General features: G+C 27.6%; 1 long non-coding RNA gene across 1 annotated transcript; it reads left to right on the forward strand.

Annotated features, from left to right (window-relative positions):
- Positions 1-7,611: 7,611 nt before the first annotated feature.
- On the forward strand, positions 7,612-15,400 carry LOC128667574 (uncharacterized). The gene is made up of 7 exons (XR_008403507.1): positions 7,612-7,813; positions 8,620-8,747; positions 8,815-8,904; positions 9,058-9,761; positions 9,893-10,061; positions 14,489-14,542; positions 14,697-15,400. It is a non-coding gene; the product is annotated as an uncharacterized LOC128667574 (long non-coding RNA).
- Positions 15,401-16,032: the final 632 nt, after the last annotated feature.

Consider the following 16,032-nt stretch of genomic DNA (forward strand, 5'->3'; position numbering starts at 1 on the left):
CGTTCCTCCTACTCATCAGCAAAGCCAAACGATGCTGAATAGTAAAGAAAATACATGGCTTCGTGAAGAGTATGATAATGATACTCAAGATCGAGAAATTTGGTTTGATGTGAGTCAATTTAGCTTAAAGTGTAAATAATAAAAAATAAAGAACTTATTTATTCTTTCGATTATTTCTTTCTTTTTTAGGCTGAAGATTCACCACTAGTTGACGAATTCTCTGCGGGTGATAACGATGAGTTTTATGAGGTATGTAATATGCCATGAAAAATAAAACTAAATTTTTTGGTTGAAGTGATGTGTGGTCGAAAATTTCTTAATTATTAATTCTGATAGAGTCCTACCAGATTAAGAAAAATTATGTAACTCATTCTGAGTGTATATTTGTATATTAGGGAATTAAAATTGTTTTGAATCATTTCAAATGATTTTTCTTAATCAGGGCTATTCCAATTGAATCTGATTCACTTTAATCGGAAAATGATTAATATTTTTTCTTGTCAGAATTTCTTACTCGAGTTAATATTACTATTGAATTATGATAATGTAACATTTATCTTAAAAGTTTTCTCAAGCATCAACGATCATTCATCAGTTTATTTATGTAACGAAAATAAAAAAAAAGGTTTAATTATTGGCTCTTTATTTCAATTATTAACATTTTTTTACAGCACCAGCATAAAGAAAACGACATGGATTACAACTATTGCAAACCACTTTGTAACTGTACAACAATCACACAAGGAGAAGCATTAATGATGACACTTTTATTAGGAGCTGAAGAATCCCTCACGTGGAAAACAATTACTGCAATTTTATCAATGATAAACACTTTATTTCAAAAGACCGTAGTTCCTGCTTCGAAGTATAAATTATTTCAAACTTTACAACTAAATGAGGATATTCTTTCATATCATTTATTTTGTAATGAGTGCACATATTATTTTGGTGCTCAAAATAAATTGGATAAAGAGTTAGTATGTGAAATTTGCAGAAATGATGGGAAAACGACAGATATCGCTTATTTCTTAACTTTTGATATTCCTTTACAATTAAAAACATTGTTAGAAGATCCAGAAGTGCAGCAAGTGTTAGTAAAACGATTTCGAGAAACTGAAAAAAATTTGTGTGAAAATGATATTCAGAGTATGAGCGATGGACAGTTATATAAAAAATTATCCACGGAAAATACCCCTTTATCCGATCAATACAATTTTTCTTATACGTTCAACACTGATGGTTGTCAACCATCAAAGTCAAGCAAAATCTCAATCTGGCCAATCTATGTTAGTATTAACGAGTTACCTTTGAAATTACAATCAAAACATATGATTATGACTGCTTTATGGGTTAGTAAAAAAGAACCAGATATGCAGCTTTTCCTAAAGCCATTTGTTGACCAAGCGAACAAATTATCGAACGAGAGTGTACAATGGAAGTTAGGGGACGAAACAATAACGAGTAAGTTTATTCCACTATGTGCGGTGGTCGATTCCGTAGCACGATGTAAAGTTTTAAATATGAAACAATATAATGGTACCTATGGATGCACATTTTGTGAACATCCCACGGAACGTATCGAAAACTTTAGAAAATTTCCCGTGTCTACAAATATTCCAAAAGATCGAACCGATGAATCAATAAAGGTAAATATGGTACTCGCAAGTAACAGTGAATATGGTCGTGATGTTATGGGTATCTGGGGACCGTCACCATTAATTAATTTAAAATATTGCTGACGGCATGTCACCAGACTACATGCATGCCATTTTATTAGGTGTAATAAAACAACACACACAAATGCTATTATCATCATTCGGAAAAGAATACTATGTTGGCACCCCTAATCAGCTGGAAGTAATAAATAGAAAACTTTTGACTTTCAAACACCCAACGTGTATTACTCGATCACCTCGAAATATAAACGAACGAGATATGTGGAAAGCATCTGAATGGAGATCTTGGCTTCTATTTTATTCATTAATATGTCTTAGGGAAATTCTCCCTCGAAAATATGTTGAATATTTAGCCCTACTAGTTGCAGCGATTCGCATTGTATTATCTGAAAAAATTAAATTTGATGAACTCCAAACTGCTGGTTCTTTAATTGTAAGGTACGTGGTATTATATCAAGAATACTTCGGGAAAGAAGCTATGACTTATAACATCCATTTACTTCTGCATATGAAAAGAAGTGTGTTAAATTTAGGGCCTTTACGGTATCATAACACATTTATTTTCAAAAATGAGAATCATTTTATATTACAAATGCAAAAAAGCCCAAATCATATAGCTGTTCAAATTGCTAGACGATATTTATTCCAAAAATCCTTACCACTACTCAAAAATAAAGTCGAAATAAGCGAGAGTTTTTTAAAATTTTGTTCAAGAAATTTAACAGGCCACTTAAAATATACTTATGAAGTAGAAGGCTGTATTTTGATTGGAAAAGGGAAAGAATATTGTTTAAATCCGAACGAACAAAAACTGTTGAACAAATCAAAAAAATGTAAATCTTTTAACAGATTTATTTATAATAATACGCGATATACTTCCAAAAGTTATCGTTCCTGTGAAAAAGTTAACGACTCCTTGGTAGTGCTAAAAAATGGTATGATAGGTGTGATAAGAAACATTTGTTACTTTGAGTCAAATGACACTGAAAACAAAATATACGTCTTTTACGAAGAAATAGTGAAATTACGAAAATTTTTTTACTCATCGAAAAATGTTACAGTTCATAATGTTGAAGAATGTTTAGTAACTGAAAAGTTGCATTTGTGCGAAGCAAGTATGATATTACAACCATGTATGATAACATCGATACAAAATAAACAGTATGTAATTTTTATACCTCAGGGCTGTTATGGTGACTAAAATAAAGTCGAGCATTTAAAAGATAATAAAAAGATCACTAATTTTTTATTTTCTTTATGATTCACTCGATTAATAAATCTATTACAAAAAACAAAACGTCTGCTTGAATGTGAGTATTTAACATAAATATTGTTTTTTCCTTTAACATTTTTATGTATTCATATTTTTTAACTAGAAAAAATAATTGTTATTAGCCTACCGTTGTAATTATCAACAAAATATATTTGTTGATAACTTAAACAAGAAAGTAAGTGTCTAATAAATACAGCTAAGAAAGTTCGATTAATATCAGTAAAGAAATAAAAATAAATAAATAAATATAAATTATGATGTTTCATATTTAGGCGATATTTTTTTTTCTGTCCTAACTGAAAAACTAACAATTTATAGAACAAAAAAGGATGCGCGCTTGAAAAAAAATTTTAAGTCAATTAGGGGCTTCACTCATAAATCAAAAACAAATTAAAATTTCTACAGAAGTTCAAGAGGAGACCAATAAGTCCAAATATAGTCCAGTTAGACTAAAATCAGATCGAATTTTTCGGTTCGGGTCATCGAAAAATAAGATTTTCTATTTAAATAGCATGGGAAACAAAATTTTTTTTAGTTTGGAATTTTTTACCTCGGCAATGGCTTATTGTACAAACAAGCCCAATATTCATTTTTGTAGGGAATTGAACGCTCTACAAAAAAAGTCTCTTATCATTTTTTGATAAATCCATCTGTTCAAAAGTTATTGCAGCTTAAAGTCAAGGTTATAGTAAACTCCAAGAGCTTTTTACTTTTCCGGTGAAAATATCGGATTTATCACGAAATGCCATAGAATCTTTTTTCTAGACAATTTTATTTCCTACAAATCATTTTTGATAAATTTTTTTCAAATTCTGCATTGTTTTGTAGTTATTTCCATTTTAATGCCAACCTCAAAAAAAATAGTGTTCTGATCGATTTTAAAAGCTTGGCATTAAAAAGGGAATAACTAGAAAACAATGCAGAATTAAAAAAGAAATTATCAAAGATAATTAGTAGGAAATAAAATTGTCTACAAAAAAGATTCCATGGCATTTCATGATAAATCGGACATTTTCGCCGGAAAAGCAAAAAGGTCTTGGAGTTTACTATCATCTTGACTTTAAGCTGCAATAACTTTTGAACAGATGAATTTATCAAAAAATGATAAGAGACATTTTTTGTAGAGCGTTAAATTCCCTACAAAAATGTATACTGGGTTTATTTGTCCAATGAGCTATATCAAGGTAAAAAATTCCAAACTAAAAAAAATTTTGTTTCCCATGTTATTTAAATGGAAAATCGAATTTTTCGATGAGCGAAGCTCCTTATTGACTTAAAATTTCTTTTCACGCGGGAATATTTGTTTTGTTCTATAAATTATTAGTTTTTTAGGTAGAACAGATAAAAAAATATCGCCTAAGTATAAAGCACCCTAATATATATGTATTAGGCTGATTCAGAAAAATTGACAATTTTTTTTTTTCTAAAATTACGCGGAAAATACTGTCCGAGATAAAGAAAAAAAATACTGTTAAAGTTTGAAGTCATAATATTAATTCTATTTTTGAAAAATTATATTTATCGAAAATTGATGAAAAACCTTTTTTGTAGACCCTTCAATATATACATATACATACATATATATATATATATATATATATATATATATATATATATATATATATATATATATATATATATATATATATATATATATATATATATATATATATGTGTATATATATATATATATATTGAACTGATTCAAATTAAGGGACTATTTTTTTTTGTCGATGAATAATGAAAAATCGAAAGAGTATCTTAAATTATGGTGACAGTTAAAATTTGAGCTCTTAATATTGATATTTAGAGGTGGCTCTCGATAATTTTCGGTTTTTCATTTAGTAACATGGTAAAAAATACATTCTGAAAAAATCAAAATACAAAAAATCTTTCCTCAAACCTTAGATGCCAAATTTACTGATCTACAAAAAAAATCTCTTATCATTTTTTGATAAATCCATTAGGTTTCGGTCCGCGTGTGTGTGTGTGTGCAAACTTTTTTTGTCCGACGATATCTTTGGAACGAATTAACAGATTTAAACGTATTTGGTGGCAATCAAGAGGATTCATCAAAACTTAGAATTGATTAAATTTTGGGGTAGATCGGTCATGTAGTTTACGAGTTGTATAAAGAATAAAAGTAAAAAAATTTTTTTTTGGTTTTTTGCGTATAACTTATAAATCAGTGGCCAGATTCGCGTCAAAATATAATTAGTTTTAAGTCTTGTTGAGCCCTTTCGATTGCTACCAAGAATGTTCAAGTCGGTTCATTCCATCCAAAGATATCGTCGGACAAAAATTATAATTTTTCAGTGAAGGTACGTTTTTCCGGCCCAACAAATTTTCGAGCTCGAAATGCTCAAAAATTTACAAGTAATGATGTTTCCGCAGGGTCAGGTGGTTTTCAAATTTTTTTGTATAACACCTTGTAATTATCTCAAAAGATTCTGGAATTTCTAGAACTGTGTTTTTTTGTTATTGGAAAAATATGAATTTTTGAATTTTATGAAAAAAAAAAAAATTTTTTTATCATTGTTTTTTTAAGTAAAATTTTTTTTAAGTAAAGTAAATTTCAGCAGTGAAAATTTCCTTTAATAACATAATAATGTGAAAACGACCGTTAGTGACGGTTATATTCTTATTTATATGATAAATATCAAATCAATAAGAATATAACTGTTACTAATGGTTTTTTCACATTATAATATGATATATAATAATTATATTTGACAGATATTACATCAATTAGAAAATAATCGTCAGTAATGGTCTATTTTCACATAATATCAATAAAAGTGAAATTTTTACTGCTGAAATTTACAAACTTGATTGATTTCTTAACTTGACTTAACTTAAAATAAAAAAAATATTTATTCAATAAAATTCGAAAATTCATATTTTTGCCAAAACAAAAAACACAGTTCTGAAAATTTCAGGATCTTTTAAAATAAGTACAAGGTGTTATACAAACAAAATTGAGCCAAAAATTTAATGTCGATCATTTTTGACGAATTTCAAGAATTCAAAATTTGACAAATTTGTCATTTTTTAAAATTTTCCTTTTGAATATTTTTTTTCATAGCCTTAAGTATCCCTTTCAAAACAAGCTTTGGATCATTATTGTAACTCCTGACCAAAATTCGTCCAAACCGAACGGGGCTATCTCTCTAATTACACACTTTGAATTTAATAATTTTTAAATGTGGAAAAATGTATATTAATCAAAGGATAAGAATAGGAACGAATATCTACGACCATCGTGAGCTGTAAGAAAAAAATAAAATACCCTATACAAATAGACAAGACTCCGTCGTACCCATTAACGTAGTTAGGGTTTTGTTTACATACTTATAGAAACAGTAGTGTTGTGAGTATCGTAATTCACAGACAAGCAAAACAGCGTCGGCTTGGACCGAACATACGACTCGTACACGCACATACATAGACAAAGGGCGCGTATTCGTTTCATAATGCCGTAATCCACTACGTGCCTTCGTCAGTACCGTGATCAAATAATTAAAGATATTGAATGTTAAAAAATATTAAAAGTTGCATGAGAGTAATTAAAATAAATAAATACTTCATATTTCATTATTTATAATTTTTATGCGCTTGTTATTACCGAATATAATGTTTTTTAATTATTTATTTACAATCATTTATTTAAAAGAACGTTTGAATTTAACAATGTAATAAGAAAAGATGGGATTTAAAAAAAAAAAAAAAAAAAATTAAATAGTAATAATTGCCATATTTTAAACATATACCAGATAAGTTTAAAAAAGATACAATGCAATTAGAGATCAGTAGATTTATTCAATGCGTTTTTTATAATTTATATAACAATAATTTATTTTAAAAAAAGCATGCTTAAAACATTTCTCGTAAAAATATTATAATTTAAAAATAAGATATAAAAGCTTATAATAATTGTTATTTTAAATAAAATAAAGACAAAAATAATTATTTGGTGATTTTAGAATAAGTCTCTTGATAGAATATTGTGTGGCGTGAACGAAGGGCTGTGTATTTTTTCTATTATTTTCGTTTTTCATACGTTTCTTATATTGTATTTCTTTCACAATAATTAAAACATATAGAAAAAATGTTTAGCTCTTTAAAGTACAAAAATGAACAAAGCTGATATTATCCAGAATAAATAAATATTATGTGTATCATTTATTAAACAATAACATAATTTATAATGTCAACTTATTTGGAAATAGACAAGACATTGAATAGAATATAATGAAAACAATTAATTAAAATTTAACAAGCATTGAAATTTTTTTATAACTACCAGATAAAATTTATTACAGATATCAAAATTATTTTGTATTGCCACAAAAAAGGTGCAAAAGAGAATATACGTCATACGAATTGACAAGACTACGATATACAGCGTTGTGTAAATATATATATATATATATACGTTCCGTACAAGCCACTGTGCATATATATTCAATATAGATACAGTAGCTATTGGTGTTAGTATAGTATACACAAGTAAGCGAGAGAACTTACGTTTACTGTGTATCAGTAGAGACGAACATCTTCACGCATATACGTAAACGATCGAGACAAAGGGAACGTGGTTATTTCTAAGCCTCGTGATTGACCACGCGAGTTTGTCAGTAGCGCGTTAGCTGTTGTGTGAAGCGTTTCGAGCTAATAAGTGAATAATTCAGTTTTAATATGGAATACGCATTGGTAGAACTGCCATTAGAATCCAACAGAAGAGTTATTATCAAAACTAATCGTATTAACGATTTTAATAATTATCGTGAATCAACAAAAAATAAAATTTATCGTTATCAGAGAGATGGTAAAGAGATCAAATGCACGATATTAAAAGTCGCAGGTAAATAATTCAAAAATAAGCAATATTTTTCATTTCTGTGTATAACTTCTGTTATTGTTGTTGAATTTTTTTATATAATTAACTAAAATTAATATTGTACATTGGACATAAAGTTGGTAATTTCAGATCAGAAAATCAAATTTCAAATTTTATATTTTTTAATTTTCCTTCGAAATTGTTAAGTCGAAAGTTAAAGGTAATCAATTATTTTTTTTTAGAATCAATTGTTTATAATAAAAAAAATCATCTTTAAAATAAATCAAGTAAAGTTGACTTATTAATTTATACGTCTGCGACAAAAACTCGATCAAGTAATAAATTTCAAAAAATATATGTATAGTAAAAACTATATTAAATAATAAAGATGGTGATTTTTTTTACTTTTATTGCTAGAATTTCATTCATAATAGAAAGAATTCTTAATTTAAAAATTATAACTTTTGAATAAAATAAAAACATTTTCAATATATTCTCAGAACACAGTAGCAGAAGAAAAAAAAAACCAATTAGCACTATAGTAATTTAAAAAAAAAAAAATTTTCCAACTATTTTTTACGAAGATATGGGGGTAGTAGCAAGTATCACTATACAGTTTTGATGAAATTAAATGGACATTTTTTATACTATTATTTCAATTCATTCGTTAAGTATATTTTTTTGATTGTTTAATTGTAAAATTGTAAATCTCTTATCTGACGTAGCATTTCACTGAAGTATTCTCACATGGATTAATTAATTATATTATTATTAAATGAAATTAAAGCTTACTTCAGAAAGTTTTCATATACTAATGAAATAAATTTCAGAAACATCCGATGAATTGAAAAATCCAATAGGTCGTGTACGCCGTCCTAAAATCTTGAATCCCTCGTCTTTAGAATCTTCTGACGATGAAAAAGAATCAGTAACTACCGCGGCTAAAAACTGTAGGAAAGTAAGTATTAAAAATTAATTTTAAAAAAACAATTTATGAGATATTTAATTTATTAATTTTATTCTAGAAACAAAAACAAAACGAAAGCAAAGTGAAAAAACAGAGAGCCGACGAAATCATTGAAGCTTTTGAACAGACTAATGAAATGAAGGATATGGTAAATATTCATTCAACAAAATCTCGTACGACAGACATGTCGTTAATTATTAATAGTATTATTGTTATAATAATAATAATAATGACAACCAATAACAATAATTATTGTTATTATTTTGTTTTTGCTAATAATTTGAATCTCTATTTTTTGAAGCTTCTAAATGGACCAGATTCGTATGGCAAAGATAAAAATGAAGTCACAAACTCTGTAATTCAAAGAAAAATTTAGATGACAATAAACAACAAGTGAATGATATAACTCAGAATAAACAAGACGAAGAAAGAAAAGAAGAGTTTCAACTCGATGGAGTAGCAACTGTATTAAATAACCTGGAAAAGAAGAATGATAATGAAGAAATAAACAGCGAATACGAAATAGAGTTAGACAAAATAAACGATTCTGAATTGATTGGCGATTCCGAAGACGATGCTGATGGGGTAGAAACATTGTCGCAAAGTTCGGATGTACGAAATAGAAAAATGACAGATCCTGAAACATCAACTCATTTAGAGCTTAATATGTAACGGGGTAAATTTGTATTTACCGCGTTCAATTAAGTTTAAAATAAAATCTATTATGCGCACTGTCGGTCATGCGACATTACCACTTCGGGTATTCCGGGTAGGTAGCGACTAGTCGTCCGGAAATGGAAATTTCACTTGCTCGACCGTCGACCCCACCTAGAGTTAAGTAGGAGTGGAAAAAGGACAACTATAGTCAAGAGTGAGCGAGCAATTAAAAACGGGGACCGGAACGAGAATCGGGCATTAACCATCGGGACGTCCGAATAGAGAGGTGGAGAGACGAAGTAACCAGACAACCGACGCCATACAGACGCCGTTAAATTAATTAACCAGGTAATTAATTAATAATTAGCTTGAGTCTATTGTGGAACCAAGCGATAAAAATCCCGATTATTAATAATAAATACCAGGCAGTTAGCCGGTATTTTATATAAAACATTACTAATTGCGTCTGATTGTAACAGGTTAAAGGAGAGTGAGGAGAAAGAAAGAAAGGAGAGAGAGAGAGAAAGTAAAAACAGAGAGAGAGACGGAACCAAAAATTAGACCAGACAATTACGAGAACAAGGAAATTAATCAGACAAAACCCGGACAGAGACACGACGGAAAGATCTGGAGATTTTTACTGGAGAGGTATTTATAAAATTTATTCCAGGCGGGAAGCCGGAAAATTTTATTAAATACTTGGCATACGTTAATATCGTCGCGCCTAAAGAAAATCCTCGCGAATTAAATTAATTGCAAAAGTAAATTAATAAATTACATTCGGATAATTATACGATTTTAGTAATTAATTAACTCCAGGCAGGTAGCCGGCGCCATTGCGTGTATAAAATATTTCCAGGCAGGTAGCCGGAATTCTTCTAGAAGTTTCCAGGTGGGTCGAGTGACGCGCGCACCGGAACAGTCGAATCTAGTCATAGACGCTAGTCCATTAGTAATTACTTATACATAAAATTTAATAAAATAATAAATTAAGAAAATCAATTAAAATTGTCTCGGGAAAATAAGAGGAGTCCGTGGTCGAAGACGTTATAAAATTAATTAGGAAATTAAGCAATTAAAGAAATTATAATTAATTAAAAAGAAGGCAGAATTAATATAAGAATAATTATCGCGGTGATAAAAGTACCTGAAGTAACGTGGTATTAAATTAATGAATCAAGGTCGTGTTATTAAGGAGATAAAATAAGTGATAAGTAAATGAGAAGGAAATAGTACTCAATAAATTAGGAAAGAAAAATCAATTAATAAATTAGTTAATAATTATATAATTCTCTAAATTAATTAAATTATTAATTGCGGAAAATTAATTTAAGAAGTGCGTGAAGAAAAGTCCAGGGGACTCGAGTGCAGTATGAGTGTAGGAAATAAATTTTTGAATGTGTAATTAGTTAAGAAATAATTCGGGAGGTAACTGATTTTTAGTATAAGTCCAAAGGTAGTTGGCTGTTTAGTGAAATATTAGTAATTAAGTATCGCGAAGGTTAAGCGATTTTTAATCATTGTGTGTGTGAGTGTGTGGAAATGCCAAAGGTAGTTGGCTAATTTAGTAATTAAGTGTCGCGAAGGTTAAGCGATTTTTAATCATTGTGTGTGTGAGTGTGTGGAAATGCCAAAGGTAGTTGGCTAATTTAGTAATTAAGTATCGCGAAGGTTGAGCGATTTTTAATCATTGTGTGTGTGAGTGTGAGGAAATGCCAAAGGTAGTTGGCTAATTTAGTAATTAAGTATCGCGAAGGTTAAGCGATTTTTAATCATTGTGTGTGTGAGTGTGTGGAAACGCCAAAGGTAGTTGGCTGATTTTAATAAAATTATTGCGGGTAAATAAATAAAAGGTTATAAGGTTCAATGAAGTTATAAAGGTTATAAGGTTTTATGTAAGGTCAATTAATGTCATAAGGTTAATGTTATAAGGTCATAAGGTTCTAAGGTTTATAAGGTTTAATGTTATAAGGTTATATAAGAAGTTATAAGATTTAAAAAGGTATAAAATAAGGTTTATAAAAAGGTTATAAGTGAAGTTAAAATTATAAAGGTCAATTAGGTCATGAGAAAATAAAAAGGTTTAATTGGTGAATTGAAATAGTAAATTATTATAAGTTATCCTTCCTCATCCTTCTCTTACAATTGAATAAAATTACACCGACCCTGATGATCTAAGATCCGGTTCTGGGAGGCCGTTATCACTTCCAGTGGCGCCCTTAAAAAGGTAATTTAAGGACGACCAGAGTAACAGCATAGCCCTGTTATAAATAATAATAGCAAGGTAAAAACTTTTTTTTCAAAAATTATTGACAATATTGATTTAAAGATAGGGAATTTTTAGCTAAATATGTAATTTTTTTATGAGAAAATTTTTAATTATTCGATCAATTTTTTTTTTTTTGTTAAATTGAAATGAAAAAAAAAAAAAAAATAAATAAAAAATAAAAATGAACTAAATTAAATTAAAAAATCGGAAACTTAATGCGAATATTATAATAACATCGTACTTAAACGTATTCTTCTTTCCTAAAAAATTAAAGGTATTTGTTTGAAAAAGAAAAAAATTATAAACTCGGATATTTAAAAGAAAAGCATATCAAACATTATTATGCACAAATACAAAAAAAAATTGCAGTCGATGAAGAAATCGTAGAAATAAATCAATCGTTACTATCTTATCCACATCCAGAAGAAAAAAAAATACATACATATATAAATATATTTTTGTTTTATTTTAAGAAGGCACACTCAAAAATCAAGCTTTTTAAAAAAATAGTATTTCAACAGGGTGGCCACAAACCAGGAAAACCGGGAATATCGGGAATTATCAGGGAAATGTTAGGGAGTTTCGAAAAGTATCCGGGAATTAAATTGCGACAGTTCAAAATTAAAAAAATTTATCAATTACACGCTACAAATATTAAGGGTTATGACAAAAATTTTAAATTTTCAAGTGATTTACAACAGGTTGTAACTCGAAGGAAAATGGTCGTACGATAAAAACATAAACGGCAAATTGTAGCTTCAAGTGTCTAGTTTTCTAATCTGGTCTTAAAACTTTTTTTATTTTGTGCGGTTCCAGATTAATCCAAAGAAAACTATCAAAAAAGACATTCACCAAATTTTTGCTCGTCTTAAAAACTGTCTTCGAGCTTGAATTAATTTTTTTCGATAATTATGATTGATTTTACTGCTCCGGAACCGTGCATAATAAAAAAATTCAAAGACCAAATCAGAAACTAGATATTTGAAGCTACAGTTTGCCTTTTTATTTTTGTTGTATGACCATTTTCCTTAGAATTACATACTGTTGAAAATTACTAAAAAATTTGAAATTTTTTTTAGTACCCCTTAATTTTTGTAACCAGTGTATTTTGAATTTATTTGAATCATAAAATTTCTTATTAAATATTTCAACTAAAAGTTTTTTTACAAGGAATAATCCAAAGTAGGCAATATTAATTTATTTTATTGCCATTTTTTATGGTTTCTCGCATGATTCAATTATCAAATTTATTTATTGAAAATGAAAACACAATAAAAACTTTGAATATCTGAATGATACGAATAAAATTTTTAAATCAGGGAAAAATGTGAAAAACAACTGGAAAACCGGGAAATATCAGTGAATTTTGAAATCATTTCTTTGTGGCCACCCTGTTCAATCAATTTTAAGAGGTTGACATTAAAATCAAAATAACTAAAAAGTTGTGCAGATTATGAAAAATCTTTGTCAAAGATAATTAGTCGAGAATAAAATTGTCTACAAACAAGATCCTACGACATTTTGTGATATACCTGATAGTTTCACTGAAAAAGAAAAAGGATATCGAAATTGCCTATAAATTTGACTTCAAGCTAAGATAACTTTTTAAGAGATGAATTAATCGAAAAATTATAGGAGACCTTTTTGTATACTGGGCTCATTTGTATAATACGCCATTATCAAGCTATAAAATTCTCAATTCCAAATTTTTTTTTTTCTTTGTTATTTCAATGAGAAATAGAAAATCGCGATCAGGGTGCACTTAGTATTAATATGAAGGGCTCAAATTTTGACAGGCGTCTTCTTTTATCTAACTTAAACTTTTGAATGTGTGTCTTTGAAGAAAAAAAAATTTCGATTTTTGTGAATCGGCCTAATATATATACACATATTTTAATTGCAATAATAGATTTAAAATTTTCAATAAATATAAGTTAATTCTTATAGTGTAACAAAATTTAACGATAAAGATAGTAACGATTATTATTTCAAAATGCTTCCAACAAAATTATACATTAACAATGAAAATTTATAACTTACATAAATGAAAGTAAACAAAAAGTTTAAATTTTCTCAAATTAAATTTTTAATTATTAGCAGTGTAACAACTTTTTTTTCGTGTGTAATATTAAAAAGTCTGAAACGCTATTGATAGTAAACATTTTTTTAGAACTTCAATTTTTATTTATAATTAGATTAGGTAAAGGAAATATGATAGGATTATCGTAATTCTAATTCTCAATTTATAAAAATATATTTTCATTTAAACATACCAAAATCAGTCTCTATAGCTACAATTTAAGAAAGAAATACGTAAAAAGCGGCATTTTCTCTAAATATTTGAAATAAAAACAGTAATATTACTTTAAAGTGGCGATTAAATGACCTTCCGATCGGTTATAAAAATAGAAATAAATTATCATCACTTGTTATAGTTTATATTTTTGTTTAAATTATATGTATAAGAAAAAAAATTTGTTTTTTTGTTTTTCATCAATGTCTAACTATAATACTTATATTACAATAATAATAATTATTTTTTTTTTTACTCTTACAGAGTAAAAGTAATTTTAATTTTTATAAGTAAAAATTTTTTTCATAAATATAGAATTCAAAGAATGGAAAAAAATTCAATATTCTGAAATAAAAAAAAAAAAAAATTAAAATTAATTATATAGCATTCAATTTTTCTTAAATCATTAAAAGCTTCAACTATTGTAGTAATTTTCTTAATTGTTAATGCAATCAATTGAGAGTTCAAGTAGGAAATATTGATACTATAATTGAAATAATCATGTTTTCATAGGTTCAACCGTCTACGTCATCGACTCCTCATCAACCACGAGTTCTAGATGATGTGGTAAATTTAATTTTTTTTTCTCATTTAAGTTTCATGGATTTCATTATTTAATGTCTATAATAAATGATATGCAAATCTGAGAAACTGTTTTTAATACAACGAAAAATAGAATTAAGTTATTTAACTGAAAAAAAATTTTTATTTCTTTTTTCAGAACGTAGATATTAATGTTAAGAACGGACTTATAAACCAATTATTAGAGACAAAGAAGAAGCTGGAGTCTGAGCTAAAAAGATTGAAATTCTAACTTCAAGAAGCAAGGCTAGCACATGTTATGAACCAGGAGCATCAACGACAACAACTACCACCTATACGAGCACCATCACCACCACCACCACCACAACAACAACAACAACAACAACAACAACAACAGCCACTACAATATCAACAACATAATCAGCCTTTTGACAACTTTTTACAAAACGATCAATATATTATTGGTGATAATTTACAAATTTCAAGCGCTTCATATCGTGATGCTATCAATGCTGATTTGCCATCAAAATTCGTAACCATCATGTCGCATGCTATATGGGGTTATGAAATATTAGCAACTCGCGTAGTCCGCAAACAATCGAATGCTCCCGGTAGAAGTATTTTAACACCACGAAAAAAAGAGTTATTAGCTTATCATTACGAAAAGTTTTTAAAGAAAAGAAATTACAGTCGTGAAAAAATTGATAATGAATTAAAAAAAATGAATACTTACTTGGGTAGATCAATAACTGCTGCGAAACGAAAATTGATACAATAATAGTAGAGCAAAAAAAAAAACAATTAAAATAAAATATCAAATATACAATCTGTTAAAAAAATTCTCATACAATAAGATAATTATTTAGTTTGCAGTATACTTATAGTTATATATATTCTACGCATAAATTTTGATGTCATCATTGATATTTAATTTTTAAATCCTATATGATATTTAACAATTCCATTTAAAATCTATTGAATTTAGATAATAATCAATAATATTTTAAAAATGCTATTTTATTGTGAAGTTTTTTTCTAGTTAACCATTATTATTTTATTATGTTCTTCTCTATTTTATAAAAATAACTAAAATATTGAATTAATTTAACATTTAGTAGTCTTTTTTTTTAATTAATTTATTATTTATTTATTTATTTTTTTTGATATTTCACATTGTTTTTGTAAAGCTTAATAATTTATTAAAGTAATAAAAGGAAAAAACATATTTATTCATTCATATCTACTTGCACTAGTTTTAATGCTGCGATGTATTTTTCATTTATATGTAAAATATATAATTACCCTGATTAATTGAAAGTATGAAATAAATTTTACTTACATTATAATAATTTTTTTTAATAATAATAATTATTATTATCGGTAAACTATAGCTTTATTTTATTTGAAATTGTGATGGTCATTAGTTCCTTAAATTTTTGTTGATAATTCTAAAACTTTTTGTATTTATGGCGTGAATTCTCTGTTGGAAGTCTCAAAAAAAACAAAAAAAAAAC

Source organism: Microplitis demolitor, chromosome 4 (genome assembly GCF_026212275.2).
Source record: "Microplitis demolitor isolate Queensland-Clemson2020A chromosome 4, iyMicDemo2.1a, whole genome shotgun sequence".
In the NCBI taxonomy this organism is placed as follows: Eukaryota; Metazoa; Arthropoda; class Insecta; order Hymenoptera; family Braconidae; genus Microplitis; species Microplitis demolitor.